Source organism: Pungitius pungitius, unplaced genomic scaffold, assembly GCF_949316345.1.
Source record: "Pungitius pungitius unplaced genomic scaffold, fPunPun2.1 scaffold_28, whole genome shotgun sequence".
In the NCBI taxonomy this organism is placed as follows: domain Eukaryota; kingdom Metazoa; phylum Chordata; class Actinopteri; order Perciformes; family Gasterosteidae; genus Pungitius; species Pungitius pungitius.
In genome coordinates, this window is record NW_026909895.1 from 664,564 (window position 1) to 690,506 (window position 25,943).

General features: G+C 45.1%; 56 non-coding genes across 56 annotated transcripts; all 56 read left to right on the forward strand.

Moving 5' to 3' along the window:
• Window positions 1-50: 50 nt before the first annotated feature.
• Window positions 51-169, forward strand: LOC134121306 (5S ribosomal RNA). The gene has a single exon (XR_009952848.1). It is a non-coding gene; the product is annotated as a 5S ribosomal RNA (ribosomal RNA).
• A 339-nt stretch (window positions 170-508) lies between these two features.
• On the forward strand, window positions 509-627 carry LOC134121075 (5S ribosomal RNA). Its single transcript, XR_009952618.1, has one exon. It is a non-coding gene; the product is annotated as a 5S ribosomal RNA (ribosomal RNA).
• A 344-nt stretch (window positions 628-971) lies between these two features.
• On the forward strand, window positions 972-1,090 carry LOC134121771 (5S ribosomal RNA). The gene has a single exon (XR_009953312.1). It is a non-coding gene; the product is annotated as a 5S ribosomal RNA (ribosomal RNA).
• A 339-nt stretch (window positions 1,091-1,429) lies between these two features.
• Window positions 1,430-1,548, forward strand: LOC134121077 (5S ribosomal RNA). The gene has a single exon (XR_009952620.1). It is a non-coding gene; the product is annotated as a 5S ribosomal RNA (ribosomal RNA).
• A 344-nt stretch (window positions 1,549-1,892) lies between these two features.
• LOC134122072 (5S ribosomal RNA) lies at window positions 1,893-2,011 on the forward strand. Its single transcript, XR_009953613.1, has one exon. It is a non-coding gene; the product is annotated as a 5S ribosomal RNA (ribosomal RNA).
• Window positions 2,012-2,350: 339 nt separating this feature from the next.
• LOC134121078 (5S ribosomal RNA) lies at window positions 2,351-2,469 on the forward strand. Its single transcript, XR_009952621.1, has one exon. It is a non-coding gene; the product is annotated as a 5S ribosomal RNA (ribosomal RNA).
• Window positions 2,470-2,813: 344 nt separating this feature from the next.
• LOC134121772 (5S ribosomal RNA) lies at window positions 2,814-2,932 on the forward strand. The gene has a single exon (XR_009953313.1). It is a non-coding gene; the product is annotated as a 5S ribosomal RNA (ribosomal RNA).
• A 339-nt stretch (window positions 2,933-3,271) lies between these two features.
• LOC134121079 (5S ribosomal RNA) lies at window positions 3,272-3,390 on the forward strand. Its single transcript, XR_009952622.1, has one exon. It is a non-coding gene; the product is annotated as a 5S ribosomal RNA (ribosomal RNA).
• Window positions 3,391-3,788: 398 nt separating this feature from the next.
• LOC134121418 (5S ribosomal RNA) lies at window positions 3,789-3,907 on the forward strand. Its single transcript, XR_009952959.1, has one exon. It is a non-coding gene; the product is annotated as a 5S ribosomal RNA (ribosomal RNA).
• A 339-nt stretch (window positions 3,908-4,246) lies between these two features.
• On the forward strand, window positions 4,247-4,365 carry LOC134121080 (5S ribosomal RNA). The gene has a single exon (XR_009952623.1). It is a non-coding gene; the product is annotated as a 5S ribosomal RNA (ribosomal RNA).
• Window positions 4,366-4,709: 344 nt separating this feature from the next.
• Window positions 4,710-4,828, forward strand: LOC134121773 (5S ribosomal RNA). Its single transcript, XR_009953314.1, has one exon. It is a non-coding gene; the product is annotated as a 5S ribosomal RNA (ribosomal RNA).
• Window positions 4,829-5,167: 339 nt separating this feature from the next.
• On the forward strand, window positions 5,168-5,286 carry LOC134121081 (5S ribosomal RNA). The gene has a single exon (XR_009952624.1). It is a non-coding gene; the product is annotated as a 5S ribosomal RNA (ribosomal RNA).
• Window positions 5,287-5,630: 344 nt separating this feature from the next.
• On the forward strand, window positions 5,631-5,749 carry LOC134121774 (5S ribosomal RNA). Its single transcript, XR_009953315.1, has one exon. It is a non-coding gene; the product is annotated as a 5S ribosomal RNA (ribosomal RNA).
• A 339-nt stretch (window positions 5,750-6,088) lies between these two features.
• On the forward strand, window positions 6,089-6,207 carry LOC134121083 (5S ribosomal RNA). The gene has a single exon (XR_009952626.1). It is a non-coding gene; the product is annotated as a 5S ribosomal RNA (ribosomal RNA).
• A 344-nt stretch (window positions 6,208-6,551) lies between these two features.
• LOC134122233 (5S ribosomal RNA) lies at window positions 6,552-6,670 on the forward strand. The gene has a single exon (XR_009953774.1). It is a non-coding gene; the product is annotated as a 5S ribosomal RNA (ribosomal RNA).
• A 398-nt stretch (window positions 6,671-7,068) lies between these two features.
• LOC134121084 (5S ribosomal RNA) lies at window positions 7,069-7,187 on the forward strand. The gene has a single exon (XR_009952627.1). It is a non-coding gene; the product is annotated as a 5S ribosomal RNA (ribosomal RNA).
• A 344-nt stretch (window positions 7,188-7,531) lies between these two features.
• LOC134121775 (5S ribosomal RNA) lies at window positions 7,532-7,650 on the forward strand. The gene has a single exon (XR_009953316.1). It is a non-coding gene; the product is annotated as a 5S ribosomal RNA (ribosomal RNA).
• A 339-nt stretch (window positions 7,651-7,989) lies between these two features.
• LOC134121539 (5S ribosomal RNA) lies at window positions 7,990-8,108 on the forward strand. The gene has a single exon (XR_009953080.1). It is a non-coding gene; the product is annotated as a 5S ribosomal RNA (ribosomal RNA).
• A 344-nt stretch (window positions 8,109-8,452) lies between these two features.
• On the forward strand, window positions 8,453-8,571 carry LOC134122381 (5S ribosomal RNA). The gene has a single exon (XR_009953921.1). It is a non-coding gene; the product is annotated as a 5S ribosomal RNA (ribosomal RNA).
• A 339-nt stretch (window positions 8,572-8,910) lies between these two features.
• Window positions 8,911-9,029, forward strand: LOC134121085 (5S ribosomal RNA). Its single transcript, XR_009952628.1, has one exon. It is a non-coding gene; the product is annotated as a 5S ribosomal RNA (ribosomal RNA).
• A 344-nt stretch (window positions 9,030-9,373) lies between these two features.
• On the forward strand, window positions 9,374-9,492 carry LOC134121776 (5S ribosomal RNA). The gene has a single exon (XR_009953317.1). It is a non-coding gene; the product is annotated as a 5S ribosomal RNA (ribosomal RNA).
• Window positions 9,493-9,831: 339 nt separating this feature from the next.
• LOC134121086 (5S ribosomal RNA) lies at window positions 9,832-9,950 on the forward strand. Its single transcript, XR_009952629.1, has one exon. It is a non-coding gene; the product is annotated as a 5S ribosomal RNA (ribosomal RNA).
• A 344-nt stretch (window positions 9,951-10,294) lies between these two features.
• On the forward strand, window positions 10,295-10,413 carry LOC134121777 (5S ribosomal RNA). Its single transcript, XR_009953318.1, has one exon. It is a non-coding gene; the product is annotated as a 5S ribosomal RNA (ribosomal RNA).
• Window positions 10,414-10,752: 339 nt separating this feature from the next.
• Window positions 10,753-10,871, forward strand: LOC134121087 (5S ribosomal RNA). Its single transcript, XR_009952630.1, has one exon. It is a non-coding gene; the product is annotated as a 5S ribosomal RNA (ribosomal RNA).
• Window positions 10,872-11,215: 344 nt separating this feature from the next.
• LOC134122234 (5S ribosomal RNA) lies at window positions 11,216-11,334 on the forward strand. Its single transcript, XR_009953775.1, has one exon. It is a non-coding gene; the product is annotated as a 5S ribosomal RNA (ribosomal RNA).
• A 339-nt stretch (window positions 11,335-11,673) lies between these two features.
• Window positions 11,674-11,792, forward strand: LOC134121089 (5S ribosomal RNA). The gene has a single exon (XR_009952632.1). It is a non-coding gene; the product is annotated as a 5S ribosomal RNA (ribosomal RNA).
• A 344-nt stretch (window positions 11,793-12,136) lies between these two features.
• Window positions 12,137-12,255, forward strand: LOC134121778 (5S ribosomal RNA). Its single transcript, XR_009953319.1, has one exon. It is a non-coding gene; the product is annotated as a 5S ribosomal RNA (ribosomal RNA).
• A 339-nt stretch (window positions 12,256-12,594) lies between these two features.
• LOC134121090 (5S ribosomal RNA) lies at window positions 12,595-12,713 on the forward strand. The gene has a single exon (XR_009952633.1). It is a non-coding gene; the product is annotated as a 5S ribosomal RNA (ribosomal RNA).
• Window positions 12,714-13,057: 344 nt separating this feature from the next.
• LOC134121780 (5S ribosomal RNA) lies at window positions 13,058-13,176 on the forward strand. Its single transcript, XR_009953321.1, has one exon. It is a non-coding gene; the product is annotated as a 5S ribosomal RNA (ribosomal RNA).
• Window positions 13,177-13,515: 339 nt separating this feature from the next.
• Window positions 13,516-13,634, forward strand: LOC134120802 (5S ribosomal RNA). The gene has a single exon (XR_009952345.1). It is a non-coding gene; the product is annotated as a 5S ribosomal RNA (ribosomal RNA).
• A 344-nt stretch (window positions 13,635-13,978) lies between these two features.
• Window positions 13,979-14,097, forward strand: LOC134121781 (5S ribosomal RNA). The gene has a single exon (XR_009953322.1). It is a non-coding gene; the product is annotated as a 5S ribosomal RNA (ribosomal RNA).
• A 339-nt stretch (window positions 14,098-14,436) lies between these two features.
• On the forward strand, window positions 14,437-14,555 carry LOC134121918 (5S ribosomal RNA). The gene has a single exon (XR_009953459.1). It is a non-coding gene; the product is annotated as a 5S ribosomal RNA (ribosomal RNA).
• Window positions 14,556-14,899: 344 nt separating this feature from the next.
• LOC134121782 (5S ribosomal RNA) lies at window positions 14,900-15,018 on the forward strand. Its single transcript, XR_009953323.1, has one exon. It is a non-coding gene; the product is annotated as a 5S ribosomal RNA (ribosomal RNA).
• A 339-nt stretch (window positions 15,019-15,357) lies between these two features.
• Window positions 15,358-15,476, forward strand: LOC134121091 (5S ribosomal RNA). The gene has a single exon (XR_009952634.1). It is a non-coding gene; the product is annotated as a 5S ribosomal RNA (ribosomal RNA).
• Window positions 15,477-15,820: 344 nt separating this feature from the next.
• Window positions 15,821-15,939, forward strand: LOC134121783 (5S ribosomal RNA). The gene has a single exon (XR_009953324.1). It is a non-coding gene; the product is annotated as a 5S ribosomal RNA (ribosomal RNA).
• Window positions 15,940-16,278: 339 nt separating this feature from the next.
• Window positions 16,279-16,397, forward strand: LOC134121092 (5S ribosomal RNA). Its single transcript, XR_009952635.1, has one exon. It is a non-coding gene; the product is annotated as a 5S ribosomal RNA (ribosomal RNA).
• Window positions 16,398-16,795: 398 nt separating this feature from the next.
• On the forward strand, window positions 16,796-16,914 carry LOC134121529 (5S ribosomal RNA). Its single transcript, XR_009953070.1, has one exon. It is a non-coding gene; the product is annotated as a 5S ribosomal RNA (ribosomal RNA).
• Window positions 16,915-17,253: 339 nt separating this feature from the next.
• LOC134121093 (5S ribosomal RNA) lies at window positions 17,254-17,372 on the forward strand. Its single transcript, XR_009952636.1, has one exon. It is a non-coding gene; the product is annotated as a 5S ribosomal RNA (ribosomal RNA).
• A 344-nt stretch (window positions 17,373-17,716) lies between these two features.
• LOC134121784 (5S ribosomal RNA) lies at window positions 17,717-17,835 on the forward strand. Its single transcript, XR_009953325.1, has one exon. It is a non-coding gene; the product is annotated as a 5S ribosomal RNA (ribosomal RNA).
• Window positions 17,836-18,174: 339 nt separating this feature from the next.
• LOC134121094 (5S ribosomal RNA) lies at window positions 18,175-18,293 on the forward strand. Its single transcript, XR_009952637.1, has one exon. It is a non-coding gene; the product is annotated as a 5S ribosomal RNA (ribosomal RNA).
• Window positions 18,294-18,637: 344 nt separating this feature from the next.
• On the forward strand, window positions 18,638-18,756 carry LOC134121785 (5S ribosomal RNA). Its single transcript, XR_009953326.1, has one exon. It is a non-coding gene; the product is annotated as a 5S ribosomal RNA (ribosomal RNA).
• A 339-nt stretch (window positions 18,757-19,095) lies between these two features.
• On the forward strand, window positions 19,096-19,214 carry LOC134122488 (5S ribosomal RNA). Its single transcript, XR_009954015.1, has one exon. It is a non-coding gene; the product is annotated as a 5S ribosomal RNA (ribosomal RNA).
• Window positions 19,215-19,558: 344 nt separating this feature from the next.
• Window positions 19,559-19,677, forward strand: LOC134121786 (5S ribosomal RNA). The gene has a single exon (XR_009953327.1). It is a non-coding gene; the product is annotated as a 5S ribosomal RNA (ribosomal RNA).
• Window positions 19,678-20,016: 339 nt separating this feature from the next.
• LOC134122602 (5S ribosomal RNA) lies at window positions 20,017-20,135 on the forward strand. Its single transcript, XR_009954126.1, has one exon. It is a non-coding gene; the product is annotated as a 5S ribosomal RNA (ribosomal RNA).
• A 344-nt stretch (window positions 20,136-20,479) lies between these two features.
• On the forward strand, window positions 20,480-20,598 carry LOC134121787 (5S ribosomal RNA). The gene has a single exon (XR_009953328.1). It is a non-coding gene; the product is annotated as a 5S ribosomal RNA (ribosomal RNA).
• Window positions 20,599-20,937: 339 nt separating this feature from the next.
• On the forward strand, window positions 20,938-21,056 carry LOC134121095 (5S ribosomal RNA). Its single transcript, XR_009952638.1, has one exon. It is a non-coding gene; the product is annotated as a 5S ribosomal RNA (ribosomal RNA).
• Window positions 21,057-21,400: 344 nt separating this feature from the next.
• On the forward strand, window positions 21,401-21,519 carry LOC134121788 (5S ribosomal RNA). Its single transcript, XR_009953329.1, has one exon. It is a non-coding gene; the product is annotated as a 5S ribosomal RNA (ribosomal RNA).
• Window positions 21,520-21,858: 339 nt separating this feature from the next.
• LOC134121096 (5S ribosomal RNA) lies at window positions 21,859-21,977 on the forward strand. The gene has a single exon (XR_009952639.1). It is a non-coding gene; the product is annotated as a 5S ribosomal RNA (ribosomal RNA).
• A 398-nt stretch (window positions 21,978-22,375) lies between these two features.
• Window positions 22,376-22,494, forward strand: LOC134121640 (5S ribosomal RNA). Its single transcript, XR_009953181.1, has one exon. It is a non-coding gene; the product is annotated as a 5S ribosomal RNA (ribosomal RNA).
• Window positions 22,495-22,833: 339 nt separating this feature from the next.
• On the forward strand, window positions 22,834-22,952 carry LOC134121097 (5S ribosomal RNA). Its single transcript, XR_009952640.1, has one exon. It is a non-coding gene; the product is annotated as a 5S ribosomal RNA (ribosomal RNA).
• A 344-nt stretch (window positions 22,953-23,296) lies between these two features.
• LOC134122236 (5S ribosomal RNA) lies at window positions 23,297-23,415 on the forward strand. Its single transcript, XR_009953777.1, has one exon. It is a non-coding gene; the product is annotated as a 5S ribosomal RNA (ribosomal RNA).
• A 339-nt stretch (window positions 23,416-23,754) lies between these two features.
• On the forward strand, window positions 23,755-23,873 carry LOC134121494 (5S ribosomal RNA). Its single transcript, XR_009953035.1, has one exon. It is a non-coding gene; the product is annotated as a 5S ribosomal RNA (ribosomal RNA).
• A 345-nt stretch (window positions 23,874-24,218) lies between these two features.
• LOC134121098 (5S ribosomal RNA) lies at window positions 24,219-24,337 on the forward strand. The gene has a single exon (XR_009952641.1). It is a non-coding gene; the product is annotated as a 5S ribosomal RNA (ribosomal RNA).
• A 339-nt stretch (window positions 24,338-24,676) lies between these two features.
• LOC134121100 (5S ribosomal RNA) lies at window positions 24,677-24,795 on the forward strand. Its single transcript, XR_009952643.1, has one exon. It is a non-coding gene; the product is annotated as a 5S ribosomal RNA (ribosomal RNA).
• A 344-nt stretch (window positions 24,796-25,139) lies between these two features.
• Window positions 25,140-25,258, forward strand: LOC134121611 (5S ribosomal RNA). Its single transcript, XR_009953152.1, has one exon. It is a non-coding gene; the product is annotated as a 5S ribosomal RNA (ribosomal RNA).
• Window positions 25,259-25,597: 339 nt separating this feature from the next.
• On the forward strand, window positions 25,598-25,716 carry LOC134121101 (5S ribosomal RNA). Its single transcript, XR_009952644.1, has one exon. It is a non-coding gene; the product is annotated as a 5S ribosomal RNA (ribosomal RNA).
• The last annotated feature ends 227 nt before the right edge of the window (window positions 25,717-25,943 follow it).

Sequence of the window (25,943 nt, forward strand, 5' to 3'; positions counted from 1 at the left end):
TCTGATTATCTTTGACGCATTATAAAGGATTAGGAAAAAGATAAAAAGCAGCTTACGGCCATACCTCTCTGGTTTCGCCCGATCTCGTCTGATCTCGGAAGCTAAGCAGAGCAGGGCCTGGTTAGTACCTGGATGGAAGACCGCCTGGGAATCCCAGGTGCCGTAAGCTTTTTCACTTCTCTCTCTGAAAGCCGCCCAGCGCCGTAGATTGTACACCTACACAATTGTAAAAAAAAATTCACATTGTAGAAGAGATGCAATAGGAAGAAGATGAAAGGTGGCTTACGTCCATACCATCGTCAGGCCATTTGAGGTGGCGGGGACTGCAATGGCCATTCACCGATTGGCTGGGACTCCTGGGCGGGTCTTCTCTAGTCCATCCAATTTTCGGCATGGGATGTCACAGCCTTCTTTGCATACCCTTATTTAACCCACACAAAGATGCCAACGGCAGGCGTGTCATAATTCATTGACGCATTATAAAGGATTAGGAAAAAGATAAAAAGCAGCTTACGGCCATACCTCTCTGGTTCCGCCCGATCTCGTCTGATCTCGGAAGCTAAGCAGAGCAGGGCCTGGTTAGTACCTGGATGGAAGACCGCCTGGGAATCCCAGGTGCCGTAAGCTTTTTCACTTCTCTCTCCGAAAGCCGCCGAGCGCCGCAGATTGTACACCTGTTTTAACGTTGGATATGAAAGGAAATTAGACAATATTATCCAAAATGATTCCGTTTCATGATTGCTAAATTAGTGTTGGTCAACATTTACGATTGGCATACTGTTGTTTGTAATTTAGCCGTTGAAATACAGGTGCTAACCCAACATGTTAGAATTGCCAGTGAAGAAAAGTAAAGTTACCTTCAGGCTTTAGGAACCTCTCTTGCCAATGCTAAGAACTGCTTCAATTTTAGAAAAAGAAACTTCTGATTATCTTTGACACGTTTTAAAGGATTAGGAAAAAGATGAAAAGCAGCTTACGTCCATACCTCTCTGGTTCCGCCCGATCTCGTCTGATCTCGGAAGCTAAGCAGAGCAGGGCCTGGTTAGTACCTGGATGGAAGACCGCCTGGGAATCCCAGGTGCCGTAAGCTTTTTCACTTCTCTCTCTGAAAGCCGCCCAGCGCCGTAGATTGTACACCTACACAATTGTAAAAAAAAATTCACATTGTAGAAGAGATGCAATAGGAAGAAGATGAAAGGTGGCTTACGTCCATACCATCGTCAGGCCATTTGAGGTGGCGGGGACTGCAATGGCCATTCACCGATTGGCTGGGACTCCTGGGCGGGTCTTCTCTAGTCCATCCAATTTTCGGCATGGGATGTCACAGCCTTCTTTGCATACCCTTATTTAACCCACACAAAGATGCCAACGGCAGGCGTGTCATAATTCATTGACGCATTATAAAGGATTAGGAAAAAGATAAAAAGCAGCTTACGGCCATACCTCTCTGGTTCCGCCCGATCTCGTCTGATCTCGGAAGCTAAGCAGAGCAGGGCCTGGTTAGTACCTGGATGGAAGACCGCCTGGGAATCCCAGGTGCCGTAAGCTTTTTCACTTCTCTCTCCGAAAGCCGCCGAGCGCCGCAGATTGTACACCTGTTTTAACGTTGGATATGAAAGGAAATTAGACAATATTATTCAAAATGATTCCGTTTCATGATTGCTAAATTAGTGTTGGTCAACATTTACGATTGGCATACTGTTGTTTGTAATTTAGCCGTTGAAATACAGGTGCTAACCCAACATGTTAGAATTGCCAGTGAAGAAAAGTAAAGTTACCTTCAGGCTTTAGGAACCTCTCTTGCCAATGCTAAGAACTGCTTCAATTTTAGAAAAAGAAACTTCTGATTATCTTTGACACGTTTTAAAGGATTAGGAAAAAGATGAAAAGCAGCTTACGTCCATACCTCTCTGGTTCTGCCCGATCTCGTCTGATCTCGGAAGCTAAGCAGAGCAGGGCCTGGTTAGTACCTGGATGGAAGACCGCCTGGGAATCCCAGGTGCCGTAAGCTTTTTCACTTCTCTCTCTGAAAGCCGCCCAGCGCCGTAGATTGTACACCTACACAATTGTAAAAAAAAATTCACATTGTAGAAGAGATGCAATAGGAAGAAGATGAAAGGTGGCTTACGTCCATACCATCGTCAGGCCATTTGAGGTGGCGGGGACTGCAATGGCCATTCACCGATTGGCTGGGACTCCTGGGCGGGTCTTCTCTAGTCCATCCAATTTTCGGCATGGGATGTCACAGCCTTCTTTGCATACCCTTATTTAACCCACACAAAGATGCCAACGGCAGGCGTGTCATAATTCATTGACGCATTATAAAGGATTAGGAAAAAGATAAAAAGCAGCTTACGGCCATACCTCTCTGGTTCCGCCCGATCTCGTCTGATCTCGGAAGCTAAGCAGAGCAGGGCCTGGTTAGTACCTGGATGGAAGACCGCCTGGGAATCCCAGGTGCCGTAAGCTTTTTCACTTCTCTCTCCGAAAGCCGCCGAGCGCCGCAGATTGTACACCTGTTTTAACGTTGGATATGAAAGGAAATTAGACAATATTATCCAAAATGATTCCGTTTCATGATTGCTAAATTAGTGTTGGTCAACATTTACGATTGGCATACTGTTGTTTGTAATTTAGCCGTTGAAATACAGGTGCTAACCCAACATGTTAGAATTGCCAGTGAAGAAAAGTAAAGTTACCTTCAGGCTTTAGGAACCTCTCTTGCCAATGCTAAGAACTGCTTCAATTTTAGAAAAAGAAACTTCTGATTATCTTTGACACGTTTTAAAGGATTAGGAAAAAGATGAAAAGCAGCTTACGTCCATACCTCTCTGGTTCCGCCCGATCTCGTCTGATCTCGGAAGCTAAGCAGAGCAGGGCCTGGTTAGTACCTGGATGGAAGACCGCCTGGGAATCCCAGGTGCCGTAAGCTTTTTCACTTCTCTCTCTGAAAGCCGCCCAGCGCCGTAGATTGTACACCTACACAATTGTAAAAAAAAATTCACATTGTAGAAGAGATGCAATAGGAAGAAGATGAAAGGTGGCTTACGTCCATACCATCGTCAGGCCATTTGAGGTGGCGGGGACTGCAATGGCCATTCACCGATTGGCTGGGACTCCTGGGCGGGTCTTCTCTAGTCCATCCAATTTTCGGCATGGGATGTCACAGCCTTCTTTGCATACCCTTATTTAACCCACACAAAGATGCCAACGGCAGGCGTGTCATAATTCATTGACGCATTATAAAGGATTAGGAAAAAGATAAAAAGCAGCTTACGGCCATACCTCTCTGGTTCCGCCCGATCTCGTCTGATCTCGGAAGCTAAGCAGAGCAGGGCCTGGTTAGTACCTGGATGGAAGACCGCCTGGGAATCCCAGGTGCCGTAAGCTTTTTCACTTCTCTCACCGAAAGCCGCCGAGCGCCGCAGATTGTACACCTACAAATTACAAAAAGTATATCACATTGTTGAAGAGATGCATGTTTAGTGTTGTTTTAACGTTGGATATGAAAGGCAATTAGACAATATTATCCAAAATGATTCCGTTTCATGGTTGCTAAATTAGTGTTGATCAACATTTAACAATTGGCATACTTTTGTTTGTAATTTAGCCGTTGAAATACAGGTGCTAACCCAACATGTTAGAATTGCCAGTGAAGAAAAGTAAAGTTACCTTCAGGCTTTAGAAACCTCTCTTGCCAATCCTAAGAACTGCTTCAATTTTAGAAAAAGAAACTCTTCTGATTATCTTTGACGCATTATAAAGGATTAGGAAAAAGATAAAAAGCAGCTTACGGCCATACCTCTCTGGTTTCGCCCGATCTCGTCTGATCTCGGAAGCTAAGCAGAGCAGGGCCTGGTTAGTACCTGGATGGAAGACCGCCTGGGAATCCCAGGTGCCGTAAGCTTTTTCACTTCTCTCTCTGAAAGCCGCCCAGCGCCGTAGATTGTACACCTACACAATTGTAAAAAAAAATTCACATTGTAGAAGAGATGCAATAGGAAGAAGATGAAAGGTGGCTTACGTCCATACCATCGTCAGGCCATTTGAGGTGGCGGGGACTGCAATGGCCATTCACCGATTGGCTGGGACTCCTGGGCGGGTCTTCTCTAGTCCATCCAATTTTCGGCATGGGATGTCACAGCCTTCTTTGCATACCCTTATTTAACCCACACAAAGATGCCAACGGCAGGCGTGTCATAATTCATTGACGCATTATAAAGGATTAGGAAAAAGATAAAAAGCAGCTTACGGCCATACCTCTCTGGTTCCGCCCGATCTCGTCTGATCTCGGAAGCTAAGCAGAGCAGGGCCTGGTTAGTACCTGGATGGAAGACCGCCTGGGAATCCCAGGTGCCGTAAGCTTTTTCACTTCTCTCTCCGAAAGCCGCCGAGCGCCGCAGATTGTACACCTGTTTTAACGTTGGATATGAAAGGAAATTAGACAATATTATCCAAAATGATTCCGTTTCATGATTGCTAAATTAGTGTTGGTCAACATTTACGATTGGCATACTGTTGTTTGTAATTTAGCCGTTGAAATACAGGTGCTAACCCAACATGTTAGAATTGCCAGTGAAGAAAAGTAAAGTTACCTTCAGGCTTTAGGAACCTCTCTTGCCAATGCTAAGAACTGCTTCAATTTTAGAAAAAGAAACTTCTGATTATCTTTGACACGTTTTAAAGGATTAGGAAAAAGATGAAAAGCAGCTTACGTCCATACCTCTCTGGTTCCGCCCGATCTCGTCTGATCTCGGAAGCTAAGCAGAGCAGGGCCTGGTTAGTACCTGGATGGAAGACCGCCTGGGAATCCCAGGTGCCGTAAGCTTTTTCACTTCTCTCTCTGAAAGCCGCCCAGCGCCGTAGATTGTACACCTACACAATTGTAAAAAAAAATTCACATTGTAGAAGAGATGCAATAGGAAGAAGATGAAAGGTGGCTTACGTCCATACCATCGTCAGGCCATTTGAGGTGGCGGGGACTGCAATGGCCATTCACCGATTGGCTGGGACTCCTGGGCGGGTCTTCTCTAGTCCATCCAATTTTCGGCATGGGATGTCACAGCCTTCTTTGCATACCCTTATTTAACCCACACAAAGATGCCAACGGCAGGCGTGTCATAATTCATTGACGCATTATAAAGGATTAGGAAAAAGATAAAAAGCAGCTTACGGCCATACCTCTCTGGTTCCGCCCGATCTCGTCTGATCTCGGAAGCTAAGCAGAGCAGGGCCTGGTTAGTACCTGGATGGAAGACCGCCTGGGAATCCCAGGTGCCGTAAGCTTTTTCACTTCTCTCTCCGAAAGCCGCCGAGCGCCGCAGATTGTACACCTGTTTTAACGTTGGATATGAAAGGAAATTAGACAATATTATCCAAAATGATTCCGTTTCATGATTGCTAAATTAGTGTTGGTCAACATTTACGATTGGCATACTGTTGTTTGTAATTTAGCCGTTGAAATACAGGTGCTAACCCAACATGTTAGAATTGCCAGTGAAGAAAAGTAAAGTTACCTTCAGGCTTTAGGAACCTCTCTTGCCAATGCTAAGAACTGCTTCAATTTTAGAAAAAGAAACTTCTGATTATCTTTGACACGTTTTAAAGGATTAGGAAAAAGATGAAAAGCAGCTTACGTCCATACCTCTCTGGTTCCGCCCGATCTCGTCTGATCTCGGAAGCTAAGCAGAGCAGGGCCTGGTTAGTACCTGGATGGAAGACCGCCTGGGAATCCCAGGTGCCGTAAGCTTTTTCACTTCTCTCTCTGAAAGCCGCCCAGCGCCGTAGATTGTACACCTACACAATTGTAAAAAAAAATTCACATTGTAGAAGAGATGCAATAGGAAGAAGATGAAAGGTGGCTTACGTCCATACCATCGTCAGGCCATTTGAGGTGGCGGGGACTGCAATGGCCATTCACCGATTGGCTGGGACTCCTGGGCGGGTCTTCTCTAGTCCATCCAATTTTCGGCATGGGATGTCACAGCCTTCTTTGCATACCCTTATTTAACCCACACAAAGATGCCAACGGCAGGCGTGTCATAATTCATTGACGCATTATAAAGGATTAGGAAAAAGATAAAAAGCAGCTTACGGCCATACCTCTCTGGTTCCGCCCGATCTCGTCTGATCTCGGAAGCTAAGCAGAGCAGGGCCTGGTTAGTACCTGGATGGAAGACCGCCTGGGAATCCCAGGTGCCGTAAGCTTTTTCACTTCTCTCTCCGAAAGCCGCCGAGCGCCGCAGATTGTACACCTGTTTTAACGTTGGATATGAAAGGAAATTAGACAATATTATCCAAAATGATTCCGTTTCATGATTGCTAAATTAGTGTTGGTCAACATTTACGATTGGCATACTGTTGTTTGTAATTTAGCCGTTGAAATACAGGTGCTAACCCAACATGTTAGAATTGCCAGTGAAGAAAAGTAAAGTTACCTTCAGGCTTTAGGAACCTCTCTTGCCAATGCTAAGAACTGCTTCAATTTTAGAAAAAGAAACTTCTGATTATCTTTGACACGTTTTAAAGGATTAGGAAAAAGATGAAAAGCAGCTTACGTCCATACCTCTCTGGTTCCGCCCGATCTCGTCTGTTCTCGGAAGCTAAGCAGAGCAGGGCCTGGTTAGTACCTGGATGGAAGACCGCCTGGGAATCCCAGGTGCCGTAAGCTTTTTCACTTCTCTCACCGAAAGCCGCCGAGCGCCGCAGATTGTACACCTACAAATTACAAAAAGTATATCACATTGTTGAAGAGATGCATGTTTAGTGTTGTTTTAACGTTGGATATGAAAGGCAATTAGACAATATTATCCAAAATGATTCCGTTTCATGGTTGCTAAATTAGTGTTGATCAACATTTAACAATTGGCATACTTTTGTTTGTAATTTAGCCGTTGAAATACAGGTGCTAACCCAACATGTTAGAATTGCCAGTGAAGAAAAGTAAAGTTACCTTCAGGCTTTAGAAACCTCTCTTGCCAATGCTAAGAACTGCTTCAATTTTAGAAAAAGAAACTCTTCTGATTATCTTTGACGCATTATAAAGGATTAGGAAAAAGATAAAAAGCAGCTTACGGCCATACCTCTCTGGTTCCGCCCGATCTCGTCTGATCTCGGAAGCTAAGCAGAGCAGGGCCTGGTTAGTACCTGGATGGAAGACCGCCTGGGAATCCCAGGTGCCGTAAGCTTTTTCACTTCTCTCTCCGAAAGCCGCCGAGCGCCGCAGATTGTACACCTGTTTTAACGTTGGATATGAAAGGAAATTAGACAATATTATCCAAAATGATTCCGTTTCATGATTGCTAAATTAGTGTTGGTCAACATTTACGATTGGCATACTGTTGTTTGTAATTTAGCCGTTGAAATACAGGTGCTAACCCAACATGTTAGAATTGCCAGTGAAGAAAAGTAAAGTTACCTTCAGGCTTTAGGAACCTCTCTTGCCAATGCTAAGAACTGCTTCAATTTTAGAAAAAGAAACTTCTGATTATCTTTGACACGTTTTAAAGGATTAGGAAAAAGATGAAAAGCAGCTTACGTCCATACCTCTCTGGTTCCGCCCGATCTCGTCTGATCTCGGAAGCTAAGCAGAGCAGGGCCTGGTTAGTACCTGGATGGAAGACCGCCTGGGAATCCCAGGTGCCGTAAGCTTTTTCACTTCTCTCTCTGAAAGCCGCCCAGCGCCGTAGATTGTACACCTACACAATTGTAAAAAAAAATTCACATTGTAGAAGAGATGCAATAGGAAGAAGATGAAAGGTGGCTTACGTCCATACCATCGTCAGGCCATTTGAGGTGGCGGGGACTGCAATGGCCATTCACCGATTGGCTGGGACTCCTGGGCGGGTCTTCTCTAGTCCATCCAATTTTCGGCATGGGATGTCACAGCCTTCTTTGCATACCCTTATTTAACCCACACAAAGATGCCAACGGCTGGCGTGTCATAATTCATTGACGCATTATAAAGGATTAGGAAAAAGATAAAAAGCAGCTTACGGCCATACCTCTCTGGTTCCGCCCGATCTCGTCTGATCTCGGAAGCTAAGCAGAGCAGGGCCTGGTTAGTACCTGGATGGAAGACTGCCTGGGAATCCCAGGTGCCGTAAGCTTTTTCACTTCTCTCTCCGAAAGCCGCCGAGCGCCGCAGATTGTACACCTGTTTTAACGTTGGATATGAAAGGAAATTAGACAATATTATCCAAAATGATTCCGTTTCATGATTGCTAAATTAGTGTTGGTCAACATTTACGATTGGCATACTGTTGTTTGTAATTTAGCCGTTGAAATACAGGTGCTAACCCAACATGTTAGAATTGCCAGTGAAGAAAAGTAAAGTTACCTTCAGGCTTTAGGAACCTCTCTTGCCAATGCTAAGAACTGCTTCAATTTTAGAAAAAGAAACTTCTGATTATCTTTGACACGTTTTAAAGGATTAGGAAAAAGATGAAAAGCAGCTTACGTCCATACCTCTCTGGTTCTGCCCGATCTCGTCTGTTCTCGGAAGCTAAGCAGAGCAGGGCCTGGTTAGTACCTGGATGGAAGACCGCCTGGGAATCCCAGGTGCCGTAAGCTTTTTCACTTCTCTCTCTGAAAGCCGCCCAGCGCCGTAGATTGTACACCTACACAATTGTAAAAAAAAATTCACATTGTAGAAGAGATGCAATAGGAAGAAGATGAAAGGTGGCTTACGTCCGTACCATCGTCAGGCCATTTGAGGTGGCGGGGACTGCAATGGCCATTCACCGATTGGCTGGGACTCCTGGGCGGGTCTTCTCTAGTCCATCCAATTTTCGGCATGGGATGTCACAGCCTTCTTTGCATACCCTTATTTAACCCACACAAAGATGCCAACGGCTGGCGTGTCATAATTCATTGACGCATTATAAAGGATTAGGAAAAAGATAAAAAGCAGCTTACGGCCATACCTCTCTGGTTCCGCCCGATCTCGTCTGATCTCGGAAGCTAAGCAGAGCAGGGCCTGGTTAGTACCTGGATGGAAGACCGCCTGGGAATCCCAGGTGCCGTAAGCTTTTTCACTTCTCTCTCCGAAAGCCGCCGAGCGCCGCAGATTGTACACCTGTTTTAACGTTGGATATGAAAGGAAATTAGACAATATTATCCAAAATGATTCCGTTTCATGATTGCTAAATTAGTGTTGGTCAACATTTACGATTGGCATACTGTTGTTTGTAATTTAGCCGTTGAAATACAGGTGCTAACCCAACATGTTAGAATTGCCAGTGAAGAAAAGTAAAGTTACCTTCAGGCTTTAGGAACCTCTCTTGCCAATGCTAACAACTGCTTCAATTTTAGAAAAAGAAACTTCTGATTATCTTTGACACGTTTTAAAGGATTAGGAAAAAGATGAAAAGCAGCTTACGTCCATACCTCTCTGGTTCCGCCCGATCTCGTCTGATCTCGGAAGCTAAGCAGAGCAGGGCCTGGTTAGTACCTGGATGGAAGACCGCCTGGGAATCCCAGGTGCCGTAAGCTTTTTCACTTCTCTCTCCGAAAGCCGCCCAGCGCCGTAAATTGTACACCTACACAATTGTAAAAAAAATTTCACATGGTAGAAGAGATGCAATAGGAAGAAGATGAAAGGTGGCTTACGTCCGTACCATCGTCAGGCCATTTGAGGTGGCGGGGACTGCAATGGCCATTCACCGATTGGCTGGGACTCCTGGGCGGGTCTTCTCTAGTCCATCCAATTTTCGGCATGGGATGTCACAGCCTTCTTTGCATACCCTTATTTAACCCACACAAAGATGCCAACGGCTGGCGTGTCATAATTCATTGACGCATTATAAAGGATTAGGAAAAAGATAAAAAGCAGCTTACGGCCATACCTCTCTGGTTCCGCCCGATCTCGTCTGATCTCGGAAGCTAAGCAGAGCAGGGCCTGGTTAGTACCTGGATGGAAGACCGCCTGGGAATCCCAGGTGCCGTAAGCTTTTTCACTTCTCTCTCCGAAAGCCGCCGAGCGCCGCAGATTGTACACCTGTTTTAACGTTGGATATGAAAGGAAATTAGACAATATTATCCAAAATGATTCCGTTTCATGATTGCTAAATTAGTGTTGGTCAACATTTACGATTGGCATACTGTTGTTTGTAATTTAGCCGTTGAAATACAGGTGCTAACCCAACATGTTAGAATTGCCAGTGAAGAAAAGTAAAGTTACCTTCAGGCTTTAGGAACCTCTCTTGCCAATGCTAACAACTGCTTCAATTTTAGAAAAAGAAACTTCTGATTATCTTTGACACGTTTTAAAGGATTAGGAAAAAGATGAAAAGCAGCTTACGTCCATACCTCTCTGGTTCCGCCCGATCTCGTCTGATCTCGGAAGCTAAGCAGAGCAGGGCCTGGTTAGTACCTGGATGGAAGACCGCCTGGGAATCCCAGGTGCCGTAAGCTTTTTCACTTCTCTCTCTGAAAGCCGCCCAGCGCCGTAAATTGTACACCTACACAATTGTAAAAAAAATTTCACATTGTAGAAGAGATGCAATAGGAAGAAGATGAAAGGTGGCTTACGTCCATACCATCGTCAGGCCATTTGAGGTGGCGGGGACTGCAATGGCCATTCACCGATTGGCTGGGACTCCTGGGCGGGTCTTCTCTAGTCCATCCAATTTTCGGCATGGGATGTCACAGCCTTCTTTGCATACCCTTATTTAACCCACACAAAGATGCCAACGGCTGGCGTGTCATAATTCATTGACGCATTATAAAGGATTAGGAAAAAGATAAAAAGCAGCTTACGGCCATACCTCTCTGGTTCCGCCCGATCTCGTCTGATCTCGGAAGCTAAGCAGAGCAGGGCCTGGTTAGTACCTGGATGGAAGACCGCCTGGGAATCCCAGGTGCCGTAAGCTTTTTCACTTCTCTCTCCGAAAGCCGCCGAGCGCCGCAGATTGTACACCTGTTTTAACGTTGGATATGAAAGGAAATTAGACAATATTATCCAAAATGATTCCGTTTCATGATTGCTAAATTAGTGTTGGTCAACATTTACGATTGGCATACTGTTGTTTGTAATTTAGCCGTTGAAATACAGGTGCTAACCCAACATGTTAGAATTGCCAGTGAAGAAAAGTAAAGTTACCTTCAGGCTTTAGGAACCTCTCTTGCCAATGCTAAGAACTGCTTCAATTTTAGAAAAAGAAACTTCTGATTATCTTTGACACGTTTTAAAGGATTAGGAAAAAGATGAAAAGCAGCTTACGTCCATACCTCTCTGGTTCCGCCCGATCTCGTCTGTTCTCGGAAGCTAAGCAGAGCAGGGCCTGGTTAGTACCTGGATGGAAGACCGCCTGGGAATCCCAGGTGCCGTAAGCTTTTTCACTTCTCTCTCTGAAAGCCGCCCAGCGCCGTAGATTGTACACCTACACAATTGTAAAAAAAAATTCACATTGTAGAAGAGATGCAATAGGAAGAAGATGAAAGGTGGCTTACGTCCGTACCATCGTCAGGCCATTTGAGGTGGCGGGGACTGCAATGGCCATTCACCGATTGGCTGGGACTCCTGGGCGGGTCTTCTCTAGTCCATCCAATTTTCGGCATGGGATGTCACAGCCTTCTTTGCATACCCTTATTTAACCCACACAAAGATGCCAACGGCTGGCGTGTCATAATTCATTGACGCATTATAAAGGATTAGGAAAAAGATAAAAAGCAGCTTACGGCCATACCTCTCTGGTTCCGCCCGATCTCGTCTGATCTCGGAAGCTAAGCAGAGCAGGGCCTGGTTAGTACCTGGATGGAAGACCGCCTGGGAATCCCAGGTGCCGTAAGCTTTTTCACTTCTCTCTCCGAAAGCCGCCGAGCGCCGCAGATTGTACACCTGTTTTAACGTTGGATATGAAAGGAAATTAGACAATATTATCCAAAATGATTCCGTTTCATGATTGCTAAATTAGTGTTGGTCAACATTTACGATTGGCATACTGTTGTTTGTAATTTAGCCGTTGAAATACAGGTGCTAACCCAACATGTTAGAATTGCCAGTGAAGAAAAGTAAAGTTACCTTCAGGCTTTAGGAACCTCTCTTGCCAATGCTAACAACTGCTTCAATTTTAGAAAAAGAAACTTCTGATTATCTTTGACACGTTTTAAAGGATTAGGAAAAAGATGAAAAGCAGCTTACGTCCATACCTCTCTGGTTCCGCCCGATCTCGTCTGATCTCGGAAGCTAAGCAGAGCAGGGCCTGGTTAGTACCTGGATGGAAGACCGCCTGGGAATCCCAGGTGCCGTAAGCTTTTTCACTTCTCTCTCCGAAAGCCGCCCAGCGCCGTAAATTGTACACCTACACAATTGTAAAAAAAATTTCACATGGTAGAAGAGATGCAATAGGAAGAAGATGAAAGGGGGCTTACGTCCGTACCATCGTCAGGCCATTTGAGGTGGCGGGGACTGCAATGGCCATTCACCGATTGGCTGGGACTCCTGGGCGGGTCTTCTCTAGTCCATCCAATTTTCGGCATGGGATGTCACAGCCTTCTTTGCATACCCTTATTTAACCCACACAAAGATGCCAACGGCTGGCGTGTCATAATTCATTGACGCATTATAAAGGATTAGGAAAAAGATAAAAAGCAGCTTACGGCCATACCTCTCTGGTTCCGCCCGATCTCGTCTGATCTCGGAAGCTAAGCAGAGCAGGGCCTGGTTAGTACCTGGATGGAAGACCGCCTGGGAATCCCAGGTGCCGTAAGCTTTTTCACTTCTCTCTCCAAAAGCCGCCGAGCGCCGCAGATTGTACACCTGTTTTAACGTTGGATATGAAAGGAAATTAGACAATATTATCCAAAATGATTCCGTTTCATGATTGCTAAATTAGTGTTGGTCAACATTTACGATTGGCATACTGTTGTTTGTAATTTAGCCGTTGAAATACAGGTGCTAACCCAACATGTTAGAATTGCCAGTGAAGAAAAGTAAAGTTACCTTCAGGCTTTAGGAACCTCTCTTGCCAATGCTAACAACTGCTTCAATTTTAGAAAAAGAAACTTCTGATTATCTTTGACACGTTTTAAAGGATTAGGAAAAAGATGAAAAGCAGCTTACGTCCATACCTCTCTGGTTCCGCCCGATCTCGTCTGATCTCGGAAGCTAAGCAGAGCAGGGCCTGGTTAGTACCTGGATGGAAGACCGCCTGGGAATCCCAGGTGCCGTAAGCTTTTTCACTTCTCTCTCTGAAAGCCGCCCAGCGCCGTAAATTGTACACCTACACAATTGTAAAAAAAATTTCACATTGTAGAAGAGATGCAATAGGAAGAAGATGAAAGGTGGCTTACGTCCATACCATCGTCAGGCCATTTGAGGTGGCGGGGACTGCAATGGCCATTCACCGATTGGCTGGGACTCCTGGGCGGGTCTTCTCTAGTCCATCCAATTTTCGGCATGGGATGTCACAGCCTTCTTTGCATACCCTTATTTAACCCACACAAAGATGCCAACGGCTGGCGTGTCATAATTCATTGACGCATTATAAAGGATTAGGAAAAAGATAAAAAGCAGCTTACGGCCATACCTCTCTGGTTCCGCCCGATCTCGTCTGATCTCGGAAGCTAAGCAGAGCAGGGCCTGGTTAGTACCTGGATGGAAGACCGCCTGGGAATTCCAGGTGCCGTAAGCTTTTTCACTTCTCTCTCCGAAAGCCGCCGAGCGCCGCAGATTGTACACCTGTTTTAACGTTGGATATGAAAGGAAATTAGACAATATTATCCAAAATGATTCCGTTTCATGATTGCTAAATTAGTGTTGGTCAACATTTACGATTGGCATACTGTTGTTTGTAATTTAGCCGTTGAAATACAGGTGCTAACCCAACATGTTAGAATTGCCAGTGAAGAAAAGTAAAGTTTCCTTCAGGCTTTAGGAACCTCTCTTGCCAATGCTAACAACTGCTTCAATTTTAGAAAAAGAAACTTCTGATTATCTTTGACACGTTTTAAAGGATTAGGAAAAAGATGAAAAGCAGCTTACGTCCATACCTCTCTGGTTCCGCCCGATCTCGTCTGATCTCGGAAGCTAAGCAGAGCAGGGCCTGGTTAGTACCTGGATGGAAGACCGCCTGGGAATCCCAGGTGCCGTAAGCTTTTTCACTTCTCTCTCTGAAAGCCGCCCAGCGCCGTAAATTGTACACCTACACAATTGTAAAAAAAATTTCACATTGTAGAAGAGATGCAATAGGAAGAAGATGAAAGGTGGCTTACGTCCATACCATCGTCAGGCCATTTGAGGTGGCGGGGACTGCAATGGCCATTCACCGATTGGCTGGGACTCCTGGGCGGGTCTTCTCTAGTCCATCCAATTTTCGGCATGGGATGTCACAGCCTTCTTTGCATACCCTTATTTAACCCACACAAAGATGCCAACGGCTGGCGTGTCATAATTCATTGACGCATTATAAAGGATTAGGAAAAAGATAAAAAGCAGCTTACGGCCATACCTCTCTGGTTCCGCCCGATCTCGTCTGATCTCGGAAGCTAAGCAGAGCAGGGCCTGGTTAGTACCTGGATGGAAGACCGCCTGGGAATTCCAGGTGCCGTAAGCTTTTTCACTTCTCTCTCCGAAAGCCGCCGAGCGCCGCAGATTGTACACCTGTTTTAACGTTGGATATGAAAGGAAATTAGACAATATTATCCAAAATGATTCCGTTTCATGATTGCTAAATTAGTGTTGGTCAACATTTACGATTGGCATACTGTTGTTTGTAATTTAGCCGTTGAAATACAGGTGCTAACCCAACATGTTAGAATTGCCAGTGAAGAAAAGTAAAGTTACCTTCAGGCTTTAGGAACCTCTCTTGCCAATGCTAACAACTGCTTCAATTTTAGAAAAAGAAACTTCTGATTATCTTTGACACGTTTTAAAGGATTAGGAAAAAGATGAAAAGCAGCTTACGTCCATACCTCTCTGGTTCCGCCCGATCTCGTCTGATCTCGGAAGCTAAGCAGAGCAGGGCCTGGTTAGTACCTGGATGGAAGACCGCCTGGGAATCCCAGGTGCCGTAAGCTTTTTCACTTCTCTCTCTGAAAGCCGCCCAGCGCCGTAGATTGTACACCTACACAATTGTAAAAAAAAATTCACATTGTAGAAGAGATGCAATAGGAAGAAGATGAAAGGTGGCTTACGTCCGTACCATCGTCAGGCCATTTGAGGTGGCGGGGACTGCAATGGCCATTCACCGATTGGCTGGGACTCCTGGGCGGGTCTTCTCTAGTCCATCCAATTTTCGGCATGGGATGTCACAGCCTTCTTTGCATACCCTTATTTAACCCACACAAAGATGCCAACGGCTGGCGTGTCATAATTCATTGACGCATTATAAAGGATTAGGAAAAAGATAAAAAGCAGCTTACGGCCATACCTCTCTGGTTCCGCCCGATCTCGTCTGATCTCGGAAGCTAAGCAGAGCAGGGCCTGGTTAGTACCTGGATGGAAGACCGCCTGGGAATCCCAGGTGCCGTAAGCTTTTTCACTTCTCTCTCCGAAAGCCGCCGAGCGCCGCAGATTGTACACCTGTTTTAACGTTGGATATGAAAGGAAATTAGACAATATTATCCAAAATGATTCCGTTTCATGATTGCTAAATTAGTGTTGGTCAACATTTACGATTGGCATACTGTTGTTTGTAATTTAGCCGTTGAAATACAGGTGCTAACCCAACATGTTAGAATTGCCAGTGAAGAAAAGTAAAGTTACCTTCAGGCTTTAGGAACCTCTCTTGCCAATGCTAAGAACTGCTTCAATTTTAGAAAAAGAAACTTCTGATTATCTTTGACACGTTTTAAAGGATTAGGAAAAAGATGAAAAGCAGCTTACGTCCATACCTCTCTGGTTCCGCCCGATCTCGTCTGATCTCGGAAGCTAAGCAGAGCAGGGCCTGGTTAGTACCTGGATGGAAGACCGCCTGGGAATCCCAGGTGCCGTAAGCTTTTTCACTTCTCTCTCTGAAAGCCGCCCAGCGCCGTAGATTGTACACCTACACAATTGTAAAAAAAAATTCACATTGTAGAAGAGATGCAATAGGAAGAAGATGAAAGGTGGCTTACGTCCATACCATCGTCAGGCCATTTGAGGTGGCGGGGACTGCAATGGCCATTCACCGATTGGCTGGGACTCCTGGGCGGGTCTTCTCTAGTCCATCCAATTTTCGGCATGGGATGTCACAGCCTTCTTTGCATACCCTTATTTAACCCACACAAAGATGCCAACGGCAGGCGTGTCATAATTCATTGACGCATTATAAAGGATTAGGAAAAAGATAAAAAGCAGCTTACGGCCATACCTCTCTGGTTCCGCCCGATCTCGTCTGATCTCGGAAGCTAAGCAGAGCAGGGCCTGGTTAGTACCTGGATGGAAGACCGCCTGGGAATCCCAGGTGCCGTAAGCTTTTTCACTTCTCTCACCGAAAGCCGCCGAGCGCCGCAGATTGTACACCTACAAATTACAAAAAGTATATCACATTGTTGAAGAGATGCATGTTTAGTGTTGTTTTAACGTTGGATATGAAAGGCAATTAGACAATATTATCCAAAATGATTCCGTTTCATGGTTGCTAAATTAGTGTTGATCAACATTTAACAATTGGCATACTTTTGTTTGTAATTTAGCCGTTGAAATACAGGTGCTAACCCAACATGTTAGAATTGCCAGTGAAGAAAAGTAAAGTTACCTTCAGGCTTTAGAAACCTCTCTTGCCAATCCTAAGAACTGCTTCAATTTTAGAAAAAGAAACTCTTCTGATTATCTTTGACGCATTATAAAGGATTAGGAAAAAGATAAAAAGCAGCTTACGGCCATACCTCTCTGGTTTCGCCCGATCTCGTCTGATCTCGGAAGCTAAGCAGAGCAGGGCCTGGTTAGTACCTGGATGGAAGACCGCCTGGGAATCCCAGGTGCCGTAAGCTTTTTCACTTCTCTCTCTGAAAGCCGCCCAGCGCCGTAGATTGTACACCTACACAATTGTAAAAAAAAATTCACATTGTAGAAGAGATGCAATAGGAAGAAGATGAAAGGTGGCTTACGTCCATACCATCTTCAGGCCATTTGAGGTGGCGGGGACTGCAATGGCCATTCACCGATTGGCTGGGACTCCTGGGCGGGTCTTCTCTAGTCCATCCAATTTTCGGCATGGGATGTCACAGCCTTCTTTGCATACCCTTATTTAACCCACACAAAGATGCCAACGGCTGGCGTGTCATAATTCATTGACGCATTATAAAGGATTAGGAAAAAGATAAAAAGCAGCTTACGGCCATACCTCTCTGGTTCCGCCCGATCTCGTCTGATCTCGGAAGCTAAGCAGAGCAGGGCCTGGTTAGTACCTGGATGGAAGACCGCCTGGGAATCCCAGGTGCCGTAAGCTTTTTCACTTCTCTCTCCGAAAGCCGCCGAGCGCCGCAGATTGTACACCTGTTTTAACGTTGGATATGAAAGGAAATTAGACAATATTATCCAAAATGATTCCGTTTCATGATTGCTAAATTAGTGTTGGTCAACATTTACGATTGGCATACTGTTGTTTGTAATTTAGCCGTTGAAATACAGGTGCTAACCCAACATGTTAGAATTGCCAGTGAAGAAAAGTAAAGTTACCTTCAGGCTTTAGGAACCTCTCTTGCCAATGCTAACAACTGCTTCAATTTTAGAAAAAGAAACTTCTGATTATCTTTGACACGTTTTAAAGGATTAGGAAAAAGATGAAAAGCAGCTTACGTCCATACCTCTCTGGTTCCGCCCGATCTCGTCTGATCTCGGAAGCTAAGCAGAGCAGGGCCTGGTTAGTACCTGGATGGAAGACCGCCTGGGAATCCCAGGTGCCGTAAGCTTTTTCACTTCTCTCTCCGAAAGCCGCCCAGCGCCGTAAATTGTACACCTACACAATTGTAAAAAAAATTTCACATGGTAGAAGAGATGCAATAGGAAGAAGATGAAAGGGGGCTTACGTCCGTACCATCGTCAGGCCATTTGAGGTGGCGGGGACTGCAATGGCCATTCACCGATTGGCTGGGACTCCTGGGCGGGTCTTCTCTAGTCCATCCAATTTTCGGCATGGGATGTCACAGCCTTCTTTGCATACCCTTATTTAACCCACACAAAGATGCCAACGGCTGGCGTGTCATAATTCATTGACGCATTATAAAGGATTAGGAAAAAGATAAAAAGCAGCTTACGGCCATACCTCTCTGGTTCCGCCCGATCTCGTCTGATCTCGGAAGCTAAGCAGAGCAGGGCCTGGTTAGTACCTGGATGGAAGACCGCCTGGGAATCCCAGGTGCCGTAAGCTTTTTCACTTCTCTCTCCAAAAGCCGCCGAGCGCCGCAGATTGTACACCTGTTTTAACGTTGGATATGAAAGGAAATTAGACAATATTATCCAAAATGATTCCGTTTCATGATTGCTAAATTAGTGTTGGTCAACATTTACGATTGGCATACTGTTGTTTGTAATTTAGCCGTTGAAATACAGGTGCTAACCCAACATGTTAGAATTGCCAGTGAAGAAAAGTAAAGTTACCTTCAGGCTTTAGGAACCTCTCTTGCCAATGCTAACAACTGCTTCAATTTTAGAAAAAGAAACTTCTGATTATCTTTGACACGTTTTAAAGGATTAGGAAAAAGATGAAAAGCAGCTTACGTCCATACCTCTCTGGTTCCGCCCGATCTCGTCTGATCTCGGAAGCTAAGCAGAGCAGGGCCTGGTTAGTACCTGGATGGAAGACCGCCTGGGAATCCCAGGTGCCGTAAGCTTTTTCACTTCTCTCTCTGAAAGCCGCCCAGCGCCGTAAATTGTACACCTACACAATTGTAAAAAAAATTTCACATTGTAGAAGAGATGCAATAGGAAGAAGATGAAAGGTGGCTTACGTCCATACCATCGTCAGGCCATTTGAGGTGGCGGGGACTGCAATGGCCATTCACCGATTGGCTGGGACTCCTGGGCGGGTCTTCTCTAGTCCATCCAATTTTCGGCATGGGATGTCACAGCCTTCTTTGCATACCCTTATTTAACCCACACAAAGATGCCAACGGCTGGCGTGTCATAATTCATTGACGCATTATAAAGGATTAGGAAAAAGATAAAAAGCAGCTTACGGCCATACCTCTCTGGTTCCGCCCGATCTCGTCTGATCTCGGAAGCTAAGCAGAGCAGGGCCTGGTTAGTACCTGGATGGAAGACCGCCTGGGAATTCCAGGTGCCGTAAGCTTTTTCACTTCTCTCTCCGAAAGCCGCCGAGCGCCGCAGATTGTACACCTGTTTTAACGTTGGATATGAAAGGAAATTAGACAATATTATCCAAAATGATTCCGTTTCATGATTGCTAAATTAGTGTTGGTCAACATTTACGATTGGCATACTGTTGTTTGTAATTTAGCCGTTGAAATACAGGTGCTAACCCAACATGTTAGAATTGCCAGTGAAGAAAAGTAAAGTTTCCTTCAGGCTTTAGGAACCTCTCTTGCCAATGCTAACAACTGCTTCAATTTTAGAAAAAGAAACTTCTGATTATCTTTGACACGTTTTAAAGGATTAGGAAAAAGATGAAAAGCAGCTTACGTCCATACCTCTCTGGTTCCGCCCGATCTCGTCTGATCTCGGAAGCTAAGCAGAGCAGGGCCTGGTTAGTACCTGGATGGAAGACCGCCTGGGAATCCCAGGTGCCGTAAGCTTTTTCACTTCTCTCTCTGAAAGCCGCCCAGCGCCGTAAATTGTACACCTACACAATTGTAAAAAAAATTTCACATTGTAGAAGAGATGCAATAGGAAGAAGATGAAAGGTGGCTTACGTCCATACCATCGTCAGGCCATTTGAGGTGGCGGGGACTGCAATGGCCATTCACCGATTGGCTGGGACTCCTGGGCGGGTCTTCTCTAGTCCATCCAATTTTCGGCATGGGATGTCACAGCCTTCTTTGCATACCCTTATTTAACCCACACAAAGATGCCAACGGCTGGCGTGTCATAATTCATTGACGCATTATAAAGGATTAGGAAAAAGATAAAAAGCAGCTTACGGCCATACCTCTCTGGTTCCGCCCGATCTCGTCTGATCTCGGAAGCTAAGCAGAGCAGGGCCTGGTTAGTACCTGGATGGAAGACCGCCTGGGAATTCCAGGTGCCGTAAGCTTTTTCACTTCTCTCTCCGAAAGCCGCCGAGCGCCGCAGATTGTACACCTGTTTTAACGTTGGATATGAAAGGAAATTAGACAATATTATCCAAAATGATTCCGTTTCATGATTGCTAAATTAGTGTTGGTCAACATTTACGATTGGCATACTGTTGTTTGTAATTTAGCCGTTGAAATACAGGTGCTAACCCAACATGTTAGAATTGCCAGTGAAGAAAAGTAAAGTTACCTTCAGGCTTTAGGAACCTCTCTTGCCAATGCTAACAACTGCTTCAATTTTAGAAAAAGAAACTTCTGATTATCTTTGACACGTTTTAAAGGATTAGGAAAAAGATGAAAAGCAGCTTACGTCCATACCTCTCTGGTTCCGCCCGATCTCGTCTGATCTCGGAAGCTAAGCAGAGCAGGGCCTGGTTAGTACCTGGATGGAAGACCGCCTGGGAATCCCAGGTGCCGTAAGCTTTTTCACTTCTCTCTCTGAAAGCCGCCCAGCGCCGTAGATTGTACACCTACACAATTGTAAAAAAAAATTCACATTGTAGAAGAGATGCAATAGGAAGAAGATGAAAGGTGGCTTACGTCCGTACCATCGTCAGGCCATTTGAGGTGGCGGGGACTGCAATGGCCATTCACCGATTGGCTGGGACTCCTGGGCGGGTCTTCTCTAGTCCATCCAATTTTCGGCATGGGATGTCACAGCCTTCTTTGCATACCCTTATTTAACCCACACAAAGATGCCAACGGCTGGCGTGTCATAATTCATTGACGCATTATAAAGGATTAGGAAAAAGATAAAAAGCAGCTTACGGCCATACCTCTCTGGTTCCGCCCGATCTCGTCTGATCTCGGAAGCTAAGCAGAGCAGGGCCTGGTTAGTACCTGGATGGAAGACCGCCTGGGAATCCCAGGTGCCGTAAGCTTTTTCACTTCTCTCTCCGAAAGCCGCCGAGCGCCGCAGATTGTACACCTGTTTTAACGTTGGATATGAAAGGAAATTAGACAATATTATCCAAAATGATTCCGTTTCATGATTGCTAAATTAGTGTTGGTCAACATTTACGATTGGCATACTGTTGTTTGTAATTTAGCCGTTGAAATACAGGTGCTAACCCAACATGTTAGAATTGCCAGTGAAGAAAAGTAAAGTTACCTTCAGGCTTTAGGAACCTCTCTTGCCAATGCTAAGAACTGCTTCAATTTTAGAAAAAGAAACTTCTGATTATCTTTGACACGTTTTAAAGGATTAGGAAAAAGATGAAAAGCAGCTTACGTCCATACCTCTCTGGTTCCGCCCGATCTCGTCTGATCTCGGAAGCTAAGCAGAGCAGGGCCTGGTTAGTACCTGGATGGAAGACCGCCTGGGAATCCCAGGTGCCGTAAGCTTTTTCACTTCTCTCTCTGAAAGCCGCCCAGCGCCGTAGATTGTACACCTACACAATTGTAAAAAAAAATTCACATTGTAGAAGAGATGCAATAGGAAGAAGATGAAAGGTGGCTTACGTCCATACCATCGTCAGGCCATTTGAGGTGGCGGGGACTGCAATGGCCATTCACCGATTGGCTGGGACTCCTGGGCGGGTCTTCTCTAGTCCATCCAATTTTCGGCATGGGATGTCACAGCCTTCTTTGCATACCCTTATTTAACCCACACAAAGATGCCAACGGCAGGCGTGTCATAATTCATTGACGCATTATAAAGGATTAGGAAAAAGATAAAAAGCAGCTTACGGCCATACCTCTCTGGTTCCGCCCGATCTCGTCTGATCTCGGAAGCTAAGCAGAGCAGGGCCTGGTTAGTACCTGGATGGAAGACCGCCTGGGAATCCCAGGTGCCGTAAGCTTTTTCACTTCTCTCACCGAAAGCCGCCGAGCGCCGCAGATTGTACACCTACAAATTACAAAAAGTATATCACATTGTTGAAGAGATGCATGTTTAGTGTTGTTTTAACGTTGGATATGAAAGGCAATTAGACAATATTATCCAAAATGATTCCGTTTCATGGTTGCTAAATTAGTGTTGATCAACATTTAACAATTGGCATACTTTTGTTTGTAATTTAGCCGTTGAAATACAGGTGCTAACCCAACATGTTAGAATTGCCAGTGAAGAAAAGTAAAGTTACCTTCAGGCTTTAGAAACCTCTCTTGCCAATCCTAAGAACTGCTTCAATTTTAGAAAAAGAAACTCTTCTGATTATCTTTGACGCATTATAAAGGATTAGGAAAAAGATAAAAAGCAGCTTACGGCCATACCTCTCTGGTTTCGCCCGATCTCGTCTGATCTCGGAAGCTAAGCAGAGCAGGGCCTGGTTAGTACCTGGATGGAAGACCGCCTGGGAATCCCAGGTGCCGTAAGCTTTTTCACTTCTCTCTCTGAAAGCCGCCCAGCGCCGTAGATTGTACACCTACACAATTGTAAAAAAAAATTCACATTGTAGAAGAGATGCAATAGGAAGAAGATGAAAGGTGGCTTACGTCCATACCATCTTCAGGCCATTTGAGGTGGCGGGGACTGCAATGGCCATTCACCGATTGGCTGGGACTCCTGGGCGGGTCTTCTCTAGTCCATCCAATTTTCGGCATGGGATGTCACAGCCTTCTTTGCATACCCTTATTTAACCCACACAAAGATGCCAACGGCAGGCGTGTCATAATTCATTGACGCATTATAAAGGATTAGGAAAAAGATAAAAAGCAGCTTACGGCCATACCTCTCTGGTTCCGCCCGATCTCGTCTGATCTCGGAAGCTAAGCAGAGCAGGGCCTGGTTAGTACCTGGATGGAAGACCGCCTGGGAATCCCAGGTGCCGTAAGCTTTTTCACTTCTCTCTCCGAAAGCCGCCGAGCGCCGCAGATTGTACACCTGTTTTAACGTTGGATATGAAAGGAAATTAGACAATATTATCCAAAATGATTCCGTTTCATGATTGCTAAATTAGTGTTGGTCAACATTTACGATTGGCATACTGTTGTTTGTAATTTAGCCGTTGAAATACAGGTGCTAACCCAACATGTTAGAATTGCCAGTGAAGAAAAGTAAAGTTACCTTCAGGCTTTAGGAACCTCTCTTGCCAATGCTAAGAACTGCTTCAATTTTAGAAAAAGAAACTTCTGATTATCTTTGACACGTTTTAAAGGATTAGGAAAAAGATGAAAAGCAGCTTACGTCCATACCTCTCTGGTTCCGCCCGATCTCGTCTGTTCTCGGAAGCTAAGCAGAGCAGGGCCTGGTTAGTACCTGGATGGAAGACCGCCTGGGAATCCCAGGTGCCGTAAGCTTTTTCACTTCTCTCTCTGAAAGCCGCCCAGCGCCGTAAATTGTACACCTACACAATTGTAAAAAAAAATTCACATTGTAGAAGAGATGCAATAGGAAGAAGATGAAAGGTGGCTTACGTCCGTACCATCGTCAGGCCATTTGAGGTGGCGGGGACTGCAATGGCCATTCACCGATTGGCTGGGACCCCTGGGCGGGTCTTCTCTAGTCCATCCAATTTTCGGCATGGGATGTCACAGCCTTCTTTGCATACCCTTATTTAACCCACACAAAGATGCCAACGGCAGGCGTGTCATAATTCATTGACGCATTATAAAGGATTAGGAAAAAGATAAAAAGCAGCTTACGGCCATACCTCTCTGGTTCCGCCCGATCTCGTCTGATCTCGGAAGCTAAGCAGAGCAGGGCCTGGTTAGTACCTGGATGGAAGACCGCCTGGGAATCTCAGGTGCCGTAAGCTTTTTCACTTCTCTCTCCGAAAGCCGCCGAGCGCCGCAGATTGTACACCTGTTTTAACGTTGGATATGAAAGGAAATTAGACAATATTATCCAAAATGATTCCGTTTCATGATTGCTAAATTAGTGTTGATCAACATTTAACAATTGGCATACTTTTGTTTGTAATTTAGCCGTTGAAATACAGGTGCTAACCAAACATGTTAGATTTACCAGTGAAGAAAAGTAAAGTTCCCTTTAGGTTTTAGGAACCTCTCTTGCCAATGCTAAGAACTGCTTCAATTTTAGAAAAAGAAACTTCTGATTATCTTTGACACGTTTTAAAGGATTAGGAAAAAGATGAAAAGCAGCTTACGGCCATACCTCTCTGGTTCCGCCCGATCTCGTCTGATCTCGGAAGCTAAGCAGAGCAGGGCCTGGTTAGTACCTGGATGGAAGACCGCCTGGGAATCCCAGGTGCCGTAAGCTTTTTAACTTCTCTCTCTGAAAGCCGCCCAGCGCCGTAGATTGTACACCTACACAATTGTAAAAAAAAATTCACATTGTAGAAGAGATGCAATAGGAAGAAGATGAAAGGTGGCTTACGTCCATACCATCATCAGGCCATTTGAGGTGGCGGGGACTGCAATGGCCATTCACCGATTGGCTGGGACTCCTGGGCGGGTCTTCTCTAGTCCATCCAATTTTCGGCATGGGATGTCACAGCCTTCTTTGCATACCCTTATTTAACCCACACAAAGATGCCAACGGCAGGCGTGTCATAATTCATTGACGCATTATAAAGGATTAGGAAAAAGATAAAAAGCAGCTTACGGCCATACCTCTCTGGTTCCGCCCGATCTCGTCTGATCTCGGAAGCTAAGCAGAGCAGGGCCTGGTTAGTACCTGGATGGAAGACCGCCTGGGAATCCCAGGTGCCGTAAGCTTTTTCACTTCTCTCTCCGAAAGCCGCCGAGCGCCGCAGATTGTACACCTGTTTTAACGTTGGATATGAAAGGAAATTAGACAATATTATCCAAAATGATTCCGTTTCATGATTGCTAAATTAGTGTTGGTCAACATTTACGATTGGCATACTGTTGTTTGTAATTTAGCCGTTGAAATACAGGTGCTAACCCAACATGTTAGAATTGCCAGTGAAGAAAAGTAAAGTTACCTTCAGGCTTTAGGAACCTCTCTTGCCAATGCTAAGAACTGCTTCAATTTTAGAAAAAGAAACTTCTGATTATCTTTGACACGTTTTAAAGGATTAGGAAAAAGATGAAAAGCAGCTTACGGCCATACCTCTCTGGTTCCGCCCGATCTCGTCTGTTCTCGGAAGCTAAGCAGAGCAGGGCCTGGTTAGTACCTGGATGGAAGACCGCCTGGGAATCCCAGGTGCCGTAAGCTTTTTCACTTCTCTCTCTGAAAGCCGCCCAGCGCCGTAAATTGTACACCTACACAATTGTAAAAAAAAATTCACATTGTAGAAGAGATGCAATAGGAAGAAGATGAAAGGTGGCTTACGTCCGTACCATCGTCAGGCCATTTGAGGTGGCGGGGACTGCAATGGCCATTCACCGATTGGCTGGGACCCCTGGGCGGGTCTTCTCTAGTCCATCCAATTTTCGGCATGGGATGTCACAGCCTTCTTTGCATACCCTTATTTAACCCACACAAAGATGCCAACGGCAGGCGTGTCATAATTCATTGACGCATTATAAAGGATTAGGAAAAAGATAAAAAGCAGCTTACGGCCATACCTCTCTGGTTCCGCCCGATCTCGTCTGATCTCGGAAGCTAAGCAGAGCAGGGCCTGGTTAGTACCTGGATGGAAGACCGCCTGGGAATCCCAGGTGCCGTAAGCTTTTTCACTTCTCTCTCCGAAAGCCGCCGAGCGCCGCAGATTGTACACCTGTTTTAACGTTGGATATGAAAGGAAATTAGACAATATTATCCAAAATGATTCCGTTTCATGATTGCTAAATTAGTGTTGATCAACATTTAACAATTGGCATACTTTTGTTTGTAATTTAGCCGTTGAAATACAGGTGCTAACCCAACATGTTAGAATTGCCAGTGAAGAAAAGTAAAG